Source organism: Bos grunniens, chromosome 22, assembly GCF_055505025.1.
Source record: "Bos grunniens cultivar Pamir isolate PY7600 chromosome 22, Bosgru_T2T1.0, whole genome shotgun sequence".
NCBI lineage: Eukaryota > Metazoa > Chordata > Mammalia > Artiodactyla > Bovidae > Bos > Bos grunniens.
The window spans coordinates 50,952,803-50,965,503 of NC_141186.1; the positions used below are offsets into that span (position 1 = coordinate 50,952,803).

The window sequence follows — 12,701 nt, forward strand, 5'->3', positions numbered from 1 at the left end:
GCCTCCAGCCCCACTCCTCCCTTCCTCTCAACCAGGCCACCTGGCTTCGCCCATCCTTCCACAGAAGTCTCTCAGGTCATAGTCATTGGTGACCTCCACGGCATCAAATCCAAAAGTCGCTTCTAGGTTCCTCCTCTCACCTGATCATCCCCTGACCCGACAGCGCTGAGGCCTCCCTCTCTCCCGAAAGAAATTCTCAGCTTCCTCTGGGAACACCACCCTCTGCCAGGCGGCTTCCTCCCTCCTGGTCATGCTGTTCTGAGCTCTTCTGCAGGTGCTTCCTCGTCTCCCAAACCCAGAATCCCACTTCCAACATTGCAGGGACTCAGCCTTTGTGCACACGAGGCTTTCCAAGCCCACAGCTGCCTGAGGCTCAAGGCTTTATCTCCTACTCCCCACTGGTAACTGCAAATGTGTGTCTGGCCCAGACCCCTCCCCTGAACTCCCCTCTCCTCTCCCTGCCGACCCCATGTCTTCACCGAGATGTCTTACAGACACCTCGAACGTGACATGCCCAAACTGAGGCCCCCATCTGCCCACATACGTGCTCCTCCCCATTTTCCCCTTGGAGACTCTGACTCCTTCTCCTCTCAGGCCTTATCAGTCATCAGTAAATCTTGGGCTTCAGTGTCTGGACATCCCGCTGCCTCCTCGCTCCACCTAGTTCAAGTTGCGGTGCCCTCTGTTCTCCAGTTTTGCACAAGCTGGGCTGCTCCCTCTTGCCCGTCTACGGTCTTCTCTGTGTGGCAGCTGGGATAATCCTTTATACACATGAATCAAACTGCTTCCCTTGTTTGCTTAAACCCTCCTTTCCCTCCCACAGGAAGAGCCAAAGGCTTTATAATGGCCCGTGAGGTCCCGTGAGGTTCGGGCCCTTTCCCTCCAGCCTCCTACTCTCTCTCTCGCCCTGGGTCTGCTGCCCTTCCGCCAGGCCCGCTCCTGTCTCTGGATGTTGGCACCTGCTGGCACTTGCACGCACACTCAAGGGAGTGCATGTAGATACAAACACCCAGAGACAGGAGCGGGACCGGCAGAAGGGGAGCAGACACAGGGAGAGTCTTGGCTCTGGTGGCATTGTTGTTGGGACACTTTTGCGGACCAACCTATTAAAAAACGCAGCTTCCGGATTTCCCTGGCCATCCAGGGGTTAAGACTTCACCTTCCTGTGCCGGGGGTGTGGGTTCAATTCCTGGTGAAGGAGGCCAAAAAACCAAAATATAAAACAGAAGCAATACTGTAACAAATTCAAGCCCATTCTTTACCGTCTGAGCCACCAGGGAAGCCCAAGAATACTGGAGTGGGTAGCCTTTCCCTTCTCCAGGCGATCTTTTCGACCCAGAAATCGAACTGGGGTCTCCTGCATTGCAGGCAGATTCTTTACCAGCTGAGCTACCAGGGAGGCCCTAACAAATTCAATAAAGACTTTAAAACTGGTCCATCTAAAAAAAAAAAATGCAGCTTCCGTCCCTCCGGCCTCTCTGTGCTCCAGGGCACTGAGACCTCCTGACTCATCATTGCTGCACCCGTGCACCCTCTGTGGTCCTGGCAAGACCTCTGGGCTTCCTCCACAGCGTTGCCCCAGAACTCAGCACTCACTGGATGCTCATACGTGTCTCCTGGGTGGATGGACTGCACTCATATCACGACTCAGAACAGTAAAACGTGGCCCCTAAATGTGTTTGAGCTGAGGAAACACGGCACATGATGGGCGTGCACTTGGCCCGCCCTGGATCTGGCCTCATGCAGGGCAGAACGGCAGGAGCAACACTCCAAGCCCTCTCTGGCCACTTGCTGTATACCCCCAGTTCCACCACACAGAACACTCCACTGACCACAGAAGTGCTTGTGCCAACCGTGCACTTGCACACACCTGAACACCACCATATGCCAGGTACCTGTCACGGCAAATCCATGTGGTAGGATGCAACTTGCCTATTTTACAGATGAGAACACTGCCACACATAGAAGTTAAGGAACTTGCAAAGCCATTATGACCTGTAAGTGGTGGTGCTGTGATTCCAATACCAAGCCCAATAGTTCAGACTTCTCTGGCAGCCCAGTGGTTAAGACTGTGATTCCACTGCGAGCGGCATGGGTTCGATCTCTGGTTGTGGAACTAAGATACCACATGCCGCACAGTGTGGTCAAAAAAAAAAAAAAGGCCACCAGTCCTTGTCCTAAAACATTCCGCGTTGCCTCTGGGTGAGCACAGTGAGGCTGTAGAGGAGTGGGAAGCACGGCAATGTGATTCACAGAGAAAACCACACTCAAGTCACTTGCTCATTCGAGCATTCAGTCATTCACAAACATTCACTGACCCCTGGAATGATAGCTCCAGGCTGTGTGATAGGTGCTGATGGTATGAATGGATTGCAACTCACAAATGCAAGGTGGGTCCACAGGTGCTCATTGTATTGCTATTCTTTACATTTTATACATATTTTATAAGTATTCTTATATTCTGTATAATTGCTAAGTCACTTCAGTCGTGTCCGACTCTGTGTGACCCCATAGATGGCAGCCCATCAGGCTTACCCGTCCCTGGGATTCTCCAGGCAAGAACACTGGAGTGGGTTGCCATTTCCTTCTCCAATGCATGAAAGTGAAAAGTGAAAGTGAAGTCGCTCAGTCGTGTCCGACCCTCAGCGACCCCATGGACTGCAGCCTTCTAGGCTCCTCCATCCATGGGATTTTCCAGGCAAGAGTACTGCAGTGGGGTGCCATTGCCTTCTCCGATTCTGTATAAACACCTATTCAATATTTAATTAAAATATATTTTTTAAAAAGTGGATCAGATAGGGATCCAGTCTTCGGGGAGCCTCCAGTCCAGAGATGAGACCAGATGTGCAAACAAATCATTGCAAGACACGTCCACACAGTCCGGGGTGGAGTTTGAGAAGGCTTTGAGAACTCGGAGGCGTCTAAACCAAGTCTTCGTGGATGGGCTGCCTGCCGCCCCCCTCCCAGGTAAAGGGGAACTGAGGCAGAAGTGAAAACACGTGCAAAGACCCAGATGCATGACAAGGTGTTGCTGTTGTTGACTCGCTAAGTCAAGTCCGACTCCTTGCAACTGCATGGACTGTAGCCTGCCAGGCTCCTCTGTCCATTGGATTTCCCAGGCAAAAATACTGGAGTGGATTGCCATTTCCTTCTCCAGGGGTTCTTTCTGACCCAGGGATCCAACCCGTATCTCCTGCATTGGCAGGTGGGTTCTTTATCACTAAGTCACTGGGGTAGCTCCATGACAGGGTGTAAGTCAGTGCTGTTCTCAGCATTTAGAACAGCTCCTGGAGACAGCGTGCAGCAAACAACTTGAATTCAGAGACAAGATGGGAAGGGCCAGGAGAGCAGGGCCTTTAAGCTTTTCAAACAAGGAAGTATTCCACTCTGTGACAAAGAGACGGTGGAGGTAGGGAGATAGAGAGAATAACTGAAAGTTGCTCAGTCGTGTCCGACTCTTTGTGACCCCATGAACTATACAGTCCATGGAATTCTCCAGGCCAGAATACTGGAGTGGGTAGCCTTTCCCTTCTCCAGCGGATCTTCCTAACCAAGGATCGAACCCAGGTCTCCCACATTGCAGGCGGATTCTTTACCAGCTGAGCCACCGGGGAAGTCCAAGAATACTGGAGTGGGTAGCCTATCGCTTCTCCAGCAGATCTTCCTGACCCATGAATCAAACCAGGGTCTCCTGCATTGCAGGCTGATTTTTTTCTAGCTGAGCTAGCAGGGAAACCCTACCAGGAAGATAGAATAAGGTGACAGCCCAAAAGACAGTCCAGGGGCTGAGAGAGAGGGAAGGCTCAGCAGGAGTATTCTGGCCTGGGGTCTGGGGAGCAGGGTCCTTTTGACTGAACTGGAGGATCCGGGGAGAGAAGCCAATTGGTGGGTGGAGACTGGGGGGTGAAATGGCAAAATCACAAGGTTGAGCTGGTTTTGTCGAATTGGTGATCTCCGTGGGGGCATCCAAGAGACATCAAGAGATGGGTTGGAGCTTGGGTTCAATTCAGACAGGTCTAGATATTTTTACCTGGGAGAGTTAAGGGTTCAGTTCATAGGCAAATCTCCAGAGGAACCTCCTTAACAAAGGTCTCCACTGGGCACAGAAGGGAGGGAGGGAGGTGTCCATAGGCAGGACCCAGCCCAGCCTCAGGAAGCCCTGGTTTCATGGATGTGGCTCATCAGCAGTGAGAGCCCTGGAGGCCAGTGTACCTCCCTCAGCCTCCGGGAGCCCTGCTCCCTGGGGAGGGCTGGGATGAGGACAGGTGAGCAAGAGGGGGAGAGGAAACTGCCATGAAGTGGGAAAGACACAGGAGGACAGGCAGGCGGAGGAGGGAGAGGGCAGAAGCACGGAGGAGTGGCTGGAAGACAAGGAGGGGAAGACTAAAAATGCCTTATCCAGGCTAGATATTTTTAAAAGATGGCCACGAAAGGTGGAGGATGTAAAAATAGCTGTATTTCCACCAGCTCTCCTCCCTTTCAGCATTTAAGGCTACTGACTGATCAGAGACAAGTCTTAAAGCTGGTTAGCAAAGCAGGAAGGAGCCTCCGCCACAAGGCCCAGCCCATCGGCCTCCCCCGCAACTCTCCTCAGTAACCTGAGGCCTGCTGTCCCATTCCATGACCAGTGCCAGGAGGAATAATCCAGATTGCGCTGGTCAGAAGCTGGGCTCTGCTCTGTCAAAAACCCCCAAGAAAGGCAGGAGGCCAACAAGCTCCAGTGGCTGAAGATGCTCTGACCCCAGGTATGTCCCTAGGGTCAGAGCCGGGGCTGCCCTGGCAGGTGTGCTCAGGGGGGCCTGCTCAGGCTGGGCAGACTGGCCGGAAAAGCGGGGAGAGACTGTGCGGGGTCCCAAGGGAAAACTAGGCTGGGTTCCACATGGCAGCCTTCTAGAGCATCACACCCCACCCCCCGCCCGCCCCCTGCCGCCTCCAGTTGAGTATTTGAAAGAAAGATACTTCACACAAATAAATAGCTGTCTTTGCTCACCAGGAGGGGAGTGAACTTAAGGACACTGTTTTTTCTAAGTCAGAGCAGCCGGAAGAGCCCTGCAGGGTTCAAACAAGGTTTTTGATAAATCCCTGGCTGACCTTTCTGTAACGGGCAATTACAGCCAAGGAGATGCAGGGGGAGGACTTCTTTAAGGCCCAGGCTAGGAAGGACCGCTAGGATGGTCACACACACCAGTGTGTCCAGGCAGAGAATCAGGGGCTGCAGAACAGTGGGCACCAGGATCTAGTTCTGGGCCCTGGAGCAGCTCTCTCAAGAAGGGATGGTAGAATTGAGAAAGTTTGAGTTAAAAAAAAAAAGCCAGTTTTCACATAAGAAAACATTTCCTGACTTGCCCACTTTCAGGCCAGTAGCCTCCTGCCTTTTTGATCACCAGTCCCTATCGCTAAAACATGTTCACGTATCCCCGACAGATGACTATTTACCAATTAAGTGCATATATATTACTGCTAAAACACACCTCCCTAACTGGCAATGTTTGAAAGAATGAGATAGGGCACAATGTAAATAGGAGTTTTCATGTTTTTCTCCATGCCTCACTTGACTGTCCTGTCTCCCTCCTCTCCCAGCACGTGTGCTCCGGTTCAGAGGGAATTCTTACTTTCCCAGTCTTTAAAGGGGTCTCTGCCGGTTGCCAAGACCAGGTTCTCTCCTGCTCTCAGCCCTGCCCCATCGCAGGTGTACTGAGGTCACGGTCGGGGAGGCCTGAGGCTATCGGGGGGCCCTCCCCAGCCTTTCTGACCAGATGAACCAAAAAGGAATTGTCTTGCTAAGAGCAGCAGCACAGAGGTGAGGTCTCCGCAACACTCAGCTGCAGGCCTCAGGAGCCTGTGAGTGGACACAAAGCCAGCACCAGGGGCTCAGAGTGCATCTCTAGACGTTTTTATTCATTCATTCATTTTTTAAAAGTTCATAGGAACCTTGTTCCCTAGTCTGGGTCTCAAGTCACAGGCCGCTACCTTCCACACCATCCTGTCTCTCAAGCATTGTCCACACATCCCCTAATGCAAGCCCTGCCTGAGGTCTGGGAACTCCCCAAGGGGCCAGAGGCCTTCCTGCATCCGTGCCCACAGGCTCCCCAGAGCGCTGGCTGAACAGCACCATTCCAATGCGGCTTCTGGCGCGGAGCCTCCCGGGGTCCCCCTCCCTGTGTGTCCCCCACCAGCCCGGTCCCAGTGCTGCCCCACTGCAAGGCACTGCCCACTGTCTGTCTCTTTGGTCAGACTGGGCACCCCCAGGAGGCCAGGGGCTCCCAGAATCTAATTTGGTTGCAATCTCTGTTTGCCAGTCGAAGGAAGCAGAAGTTCACACAGGTAGTTAAAATCAACTGATGAAAAATAACTTGCAATTAGGCAAGATTTGTAGGAAATGAGTCTGGTAGGGCTTGAAAGCAACTTCGTATTTTAGGTGAATTAAACAGTCATATTTACATCATTTACCTTTTACAAATGTCTGGTTCAGCCAATTACCACAAATTCCAAGGGGAAGGGATCCAAACATTGTTTTTACTATAGCATATAAAGGAACCGGCTTCCTTAGGTAGAACTCAGTAGGAGGGGAGCGTTACTGCTTTTAGTGCTCTAATGTCTTATTCCCACTTATTCATCAGTCTTGGGTAACAGCACATCAGTAGGAGATTACTGAGGGAGCCGGGAGCAGGGGCCCCGGAGCCAAGAGGGCCAGAGGAGGGAAGAAGCAGCAGGTCAGAGCAGAGTGACCAGAGTCACCGCCCAGAGCTGAGACCCAGGTCAGCAGCTCCTCAAAGGCTCTCCCCAACCCCTGCCAGGCGTTCCAGGTGGCCTGACCTGGGACATTAGAGGAAACAAGGGCCCCACCTTAGGGACCCTTCCCTTTGGGCACCATAAGGACTGGACCTAGTATGCTGACATTCGTATGGACTAATCCCTGCACATTCCTGTCCTAAGGGCTACGGCATCGACAGCATTTGAACTTTAAAGAACTCCCTGGCCTTTCTAGCCTGTGGTGACTGGGGTACCCTTCAACAGTGCATCCAGGCCAGTCACATGCCCCCGTGGACTCCCCTCCCAGGCTCAGCTTTCTGAGGGCACACATGGCAGACAGGCAAATTCTTCACCCCTCCTACAGCCTTCTCAAGATCTCTGGCCCCAGTCCAGCCCTTGGTTCTCATTTACCAACCCTGTCTTCTGGGAGTGCTGTGGCTTCCAGGCATGGCCCAGGAGCTCTAACCCAGCCCAAGCCACTGAGGCACCTGCCCCCAGACAGCCCTGGGTTTGCAGACATCTGCACCGGGACCCCACATGAGGACCACTTGGAGCTGCAAAGCCTCCCAGTTTTCTGGCTCAGGGGGAAGATTCCTGAGCTAGGAAGCTCTAATCAGGAGCCAGGCATTATTACATAAAGCTGAGCCAGCCCTTCCCTGCTTCTCGCTCCAGCAAATTCTACAACTGTAGCCTTTTACCAAGGGGACAGCGTTATGCTTGTCAGCTCGCCTCCAGATTCTGCTGAAACTAGGAGATAAGTCAAGAGGAGACTCTAACTCTTTGTGACAACGGAGGCGGCAGGCCTCACCCCTCACTCCAATTGGAAGCCAGGACTCTGGCTCACAAAGCTTGAGAAGCTTCAGTCCTGTCTTCAGACCTAGCACAGCAGCCTGAGCCCTCAGCCTGGCCTAAGGGCCAGGGACACATCCTGTGCCACAAACACGGCTACGGGCCCGCTTCATGTCCGGCCATGATCCAAGCGCTGGAAGGAAGACAGGCCAGAACAATGCTGTGAGTAAGATAAGCCAGCGCCTGCATCATTAATACGTGAGTTAGCTGAACATCTGCCGAGCGCGGGCAACCAGGTGGGACCTGAACACACCTCAAGTGTCTGAGGCTTCCCACTGCCTGATCTTCCAAGACCAGCAGGGAAACCCCACCAAGCCTGAGGAACCCTTAGCTCCCTTCTCCTGGAAGCCAGTGGGATCCAAAAACTACAACTATTGTGTATTCTGGGAGAGAAAGAAACACCAAAATAATATCTCCATGTTAAAAACCTCTCTGTCCAGAAATAAGGCCTGCTCTTTTCCTTTCCGCCCCCACTAGTTTAACATTTTTTAAACTAGTAAGAGCTTGTCTGCTCTTTATGCTTCTATACCATAAGGAAAAACTTACCTGTCACCCAAAAATGGTAAAAGAAAATTGTGACCGAGGGTCTGGCCCCTAGTTTCAGCTCTAAATGAAACAACAGAAGAGGGTCCCCGCCTGCTCATCTTCCAGAGCCACCCTGCCTGCACCTGCCTTCTGTCACTTGCGCCCACAGCCCAGGGCACAGAGCTAGTCCTTGGGCAGGGCTATTCCAACCGCTAAAGAGTCCTGCCTTCCGACAAGGACCTGCAGCACTGGAAACCGCAGGTCCTGAAAAGAGAAGAGAAGCCTCTGAACAACGCCTTTGCCTGGCGATTTCAAATTTATTACAGTCAAGGTGCTGAGGAAGTGTTTAACTAGTGAATGCAATTCTTTACAGGGCCTGTGAAAAAAATCAGAATGACAAAAAACTGACATCTCAAGATGGGAAATGAGACTCAAGATTCCATCAGGAAAAAGCAGGCCTTAAACGACACTGCAAAAGCAAGAGTTCCCACCACCCTTCCAGCCTTCAGCATCCCCGTGTCCATTGTTCTACCTGCCCCCTCAGCCTAGTTGCAGAAAAATGCACATGGCTGGGGGCTCAGTTTCCTTGTTTGCCAATTTCACAGCCTTTCCTCTGTGGCTCTCTTGTCTTTCACTTCTGAGGGCTCTAACTCAGAGGGAGAAATCTAACATCTACTTGTGGCACTTGGGTTCCTGAACCTCCCTCTCCCTTAGACTGTGAGGGCTAGGAAGGTGCTGGGAGTTCCTTTCTAGATTCCTCCTGTTGAAGGTTCACCTACCAGCCTCCCAGGGAGCTTGCCTGCCACTGGGAGAGATTTCCCAATAACATGAGAGGCCAGGGAGGCTTCCTGTAGGAGGCGCTCCCCTTGCCCCACCCCTCCTCACCCCACCCCATTCTTCCTCCTGCTTCAAGGGGCTGATTCCCACGGCTCAGCCTGCTGCTGTAGGATAGCTCTCTTGCAAGGTCCCTTGGGCCTGACCTAAGGCCAGAACTTCCTATCCAAGCAGCCTAAGTCCTTTTCAGTGGGGGCCCTTGGCCAGGAAAAGCCCTCGACCAAGAGCTCCCTTCCCTATTCTCCTCCCTTTCCCAGGGCTCAGCCTCCGACCAGCACAGGCTTGGGGATGACCGTGTTCCTACCTGACACGTGTTCACATGTCGAGAGCATTAAACTCAGCCACTTGGGCTTAAAAAATCTATTAAGACAGATGTACTCATAAGGAAAATGTGGGTCTGAGAGTGGTGATTAAGACTGAGATGATGAGATGCTCTGTGAGTACACATGCACACGTGTGAGTGGGGGGTACGCGTGAGTGCTCACATGTGTGTGCAAGGTTGGGTGTGCATGTGGGCACTAGTGTGGGTGCTGTTGTGTGCGTGGGCAGTTCACTGCACATACACATCTGTGAGCACATGTGTGACCACGTTTTTCATGGTACATGGAGTTACCTCTCTGAGTAACAAGTAAAGTCCAGGATGTCTGCTCCCCAGGGGAAGGGCCGATGTCCTGAGGGACTAACCCAACCCTGCGTCCTCACCCAGAGTGCCCAGGCCAGCCTGAGCCAGCAGAGAGAACAGGGTCACCCAGCCTGCAGAAGAGCAATGCCAGGTGCCCAGCAGGCGCTGAGAAAAACATGCGCTCTTTCCTTCCTCCCTTCCTTCCTTCCCTGGCTTACAGCAAGGGGAGTGGGCAGGGAGCCTGGGATTCTGATGCCAAAGTCTTTAGAGAAGTGGCAAGTAATGAGAGGTGCAGGCAGCGATGCCGAGGGAGAGAAAGGACTAGAACCATATGGCCAGTGGCTGACAGGAGAGGAAGGACCGGGGTCTGAGGGCTGGGCTCATGCCACCCCAAAGGCCCCCTGGCCAGGAGGGACAAGTGAGTGAGAGGGGGTCTGGATCGCCCTGCCGAGGGGGTGAGGGGAACACTGCGGCCTCACGCAGAGCCAGGCGCTCAGCTGGCAGAAGTGGAGGGAATGTCTGGGGAAGGTGCTGGGGACTCAGGTGGTCTGGGGTTCCTGATAACGGGGTGATGCCTGGACAGAGGATGTGGTGGGTGCAATCCAAACACACGATGGGGAGATAAAAGGGGGTTGGGCTCCGGCAGCAGCCACAGCGGCACAAGTGTGAGGCATCACTGAACACCCATTTTCCCAAGAGCTCCAGGGCGCCTGGCACTGCGCTGCACTGCAGACCATGGTTACCTAGCAGTGAGCAAGGCAAACAAGGCCTCTCTTCTCCTGGAACTTGCCGTGTGGTGCAGAGACAAGCAAACACCAAGAAGACAAATGGGTAAACCTGACTTGTTCAGAACAATATAGATGAGAAAGGAGTGGGGGGGGCCCTCGGAAGAGGGGACACTTGAGCAGAGCCACACAAAGGCCATGGGACGTGGGAGCAGACCCTGCTTCTGGACTCGTCCCCAAGCCTCAGGACCTCGTCCCAGGGCTGGGCTATGTCTGTGCTCTCCCTGTCCACCAGGATACCGAGATGCAGGATCCCTGCGTTATTCATAACAGCCTAAAAATGGAAACAACCCCAAAGCCCATGGATGGCTAAATGGATACACAGAATGTGGCATATATACACTATGACATGTTATTCAGACTTACAAAGGAATGGAGCGCTGATACATGTCACAACATGGATGTTCATACTGAAGACATTACGTTAAATTAAGTCTGAGTAAATATTACATGATTCCACTTATATGAAGTACCTAGAACCGTTAAGTTCATAGAGGCAGAAGGGAGAGCAGTGGTTACCAGGGGCTGGGGAGGGGGATGGGGAATTCTGTTGAATGGCCACAGTTTCAATCTGGGATGATGAAAAAGTTCTGGAGACGGACAGAACTGTGGAGATGGCTCCACAACAATGAACGTACCTAACGCTCATATACTATACACTTAAAAATCATTAAAATGGTAAATTGTATGTGATGTATAGTTTACCACAATAAACAAAACAAAACAAAAGGAATGAAATCCTGATTCATGCAGGTAGTGTAGAGGAACCCTGAAAATATTAGGCTCACTGAAAGAAGCCAGACAAAAAGGCTACATATGTTGTGGTTCCATTTATGTGAAATATCTAGAATAAGTAAATCAATAGAAAGGGAAAGCAGACTACTGGGTGCCAGAGGCTGGGGGAAGAAACGGGGAGCAACTACTTCATGGGTGTGGGGTTTTCTGTGGGGTGAAGAGAATGTTTTAGGACTGGACAGGTGTGGGGGCTCTGCACTCACTGGGAGCTGGTGAGCTTAGCTGGCCACTTCTTTGGGCTGAGCTGGGCCTTAAGCTTCAGCACAGAGTGACAGCGAGGCTCACCAAAACCTGCTAGAAGAACAGCCAACAGGAACGCTATCTCCCTGGGCCTTCAGAGCTACCAGTATCCCTGTAGGGAAGAGCTTCTGGGAGTCTCCAGCAGTGGAGTGGGGTCCACTCAGGACTCCTCACACAAGGCTCGCTCTTGAGAAAGGCCTCTGGTCGTTTGCCAGTTCTGTACTCATAATGCAACCTGATAGGCCTGTGTGGACTGGGGTGCCAATCAATCCTGTGACACACCTGGGTAGTTGGGAAACTGAAGAAGGAATCAGGTGGAGCTGATGGCATCTGCTTACAGTGGCCTCACAGTCACTTTGTGAGCCCCTAGGAGGAGGAGCCCACTGAGGCTATACGTTGGCCGGGCAGCACACCACCAACCGGCAGAGGTGAGGGGCACGGCGTGTCCAGTGACAGTTCAGAACAAGGCCTCCCAGCTCGAGCAGAAGAGGAAAGCAGCAGTGTAGCACCTGTGCCCCTCCGGAGTCCCCAGGCTCCTGGTCCTGGAGGAGCCGGCAGAAGCTGGGCACGGCTCTATGGGCCCAGCCCCTCTGATGGGTGTGGAAGGCCAGGCCCCAGCTGCCCAGCAAGAGGCAGGTCTGTGAGCAGGCGAGTGAGGCAGGCCAATCTGCTGATGGCAACGAGGCTGGGATCTGAGAGCAACTTGCTCCGCCCACAGAGCAGCCAGCCTCGCAGGGTGAAAGGGGACATGACCACCTCACGTGCTGTGCCCCTGACTCCCAGCTCACCTCTTCTTTCACTCAGCACGTGAGAGAGACCTGTCACTGATGAAGGAGCTGGCAGAGGTCAGTGGACAAGGAGCCCTGGGTGTGAGCTCCTGCCCATACCCACCTCACCCAAGCTCAGTGGACAAATTGCATGGATCACACGTTGAGAAGTTCTCAGGAAACAGGGTCCTCTTCCCCACATCTTTGCTTGTGAGACTTGGGCCTGACAGGCAGGGCCAGTCATGGTGAGCGCCCGGAACACCAAGTTCTCCTGCCTCCTTTATAGCTTAGTCACAGAGAACAGAACTGGAGACCACGCAAAGGCAACAGATGGAGTCCTATCTATTTCAGCCAACTGCTGTGACTCATTTAAACAAACCCCACATTTCCCAGAAATCTAATAATTACCTCCTATGGAGAAATAAAAGTATAAATTCTTCAGAAGCAAACAATGCTAGTGATAACACACAAAAACTTGGGAAGCTTTCTGGTGTCTTTCTGAGACTAGATAGAGAGCCTTCACTCTGAAGC

The 12,701-nt window shown here is 52.6% G+C and overlaps 1 protein-coding gene across 4 annotated transcripts in view; it reads right to left on the reverse strand.

Moving 5' to 3' along the window:
* The window catches only part of BSN (bassoon presynaptic cytomatrix protein), a 79,802-nt gene that overhangs the window by 41,787 nt on the left and 25,314 nt on the right, over positions 1 to 12,701 (reverse strand). The window lies entirely within an intron of this gene.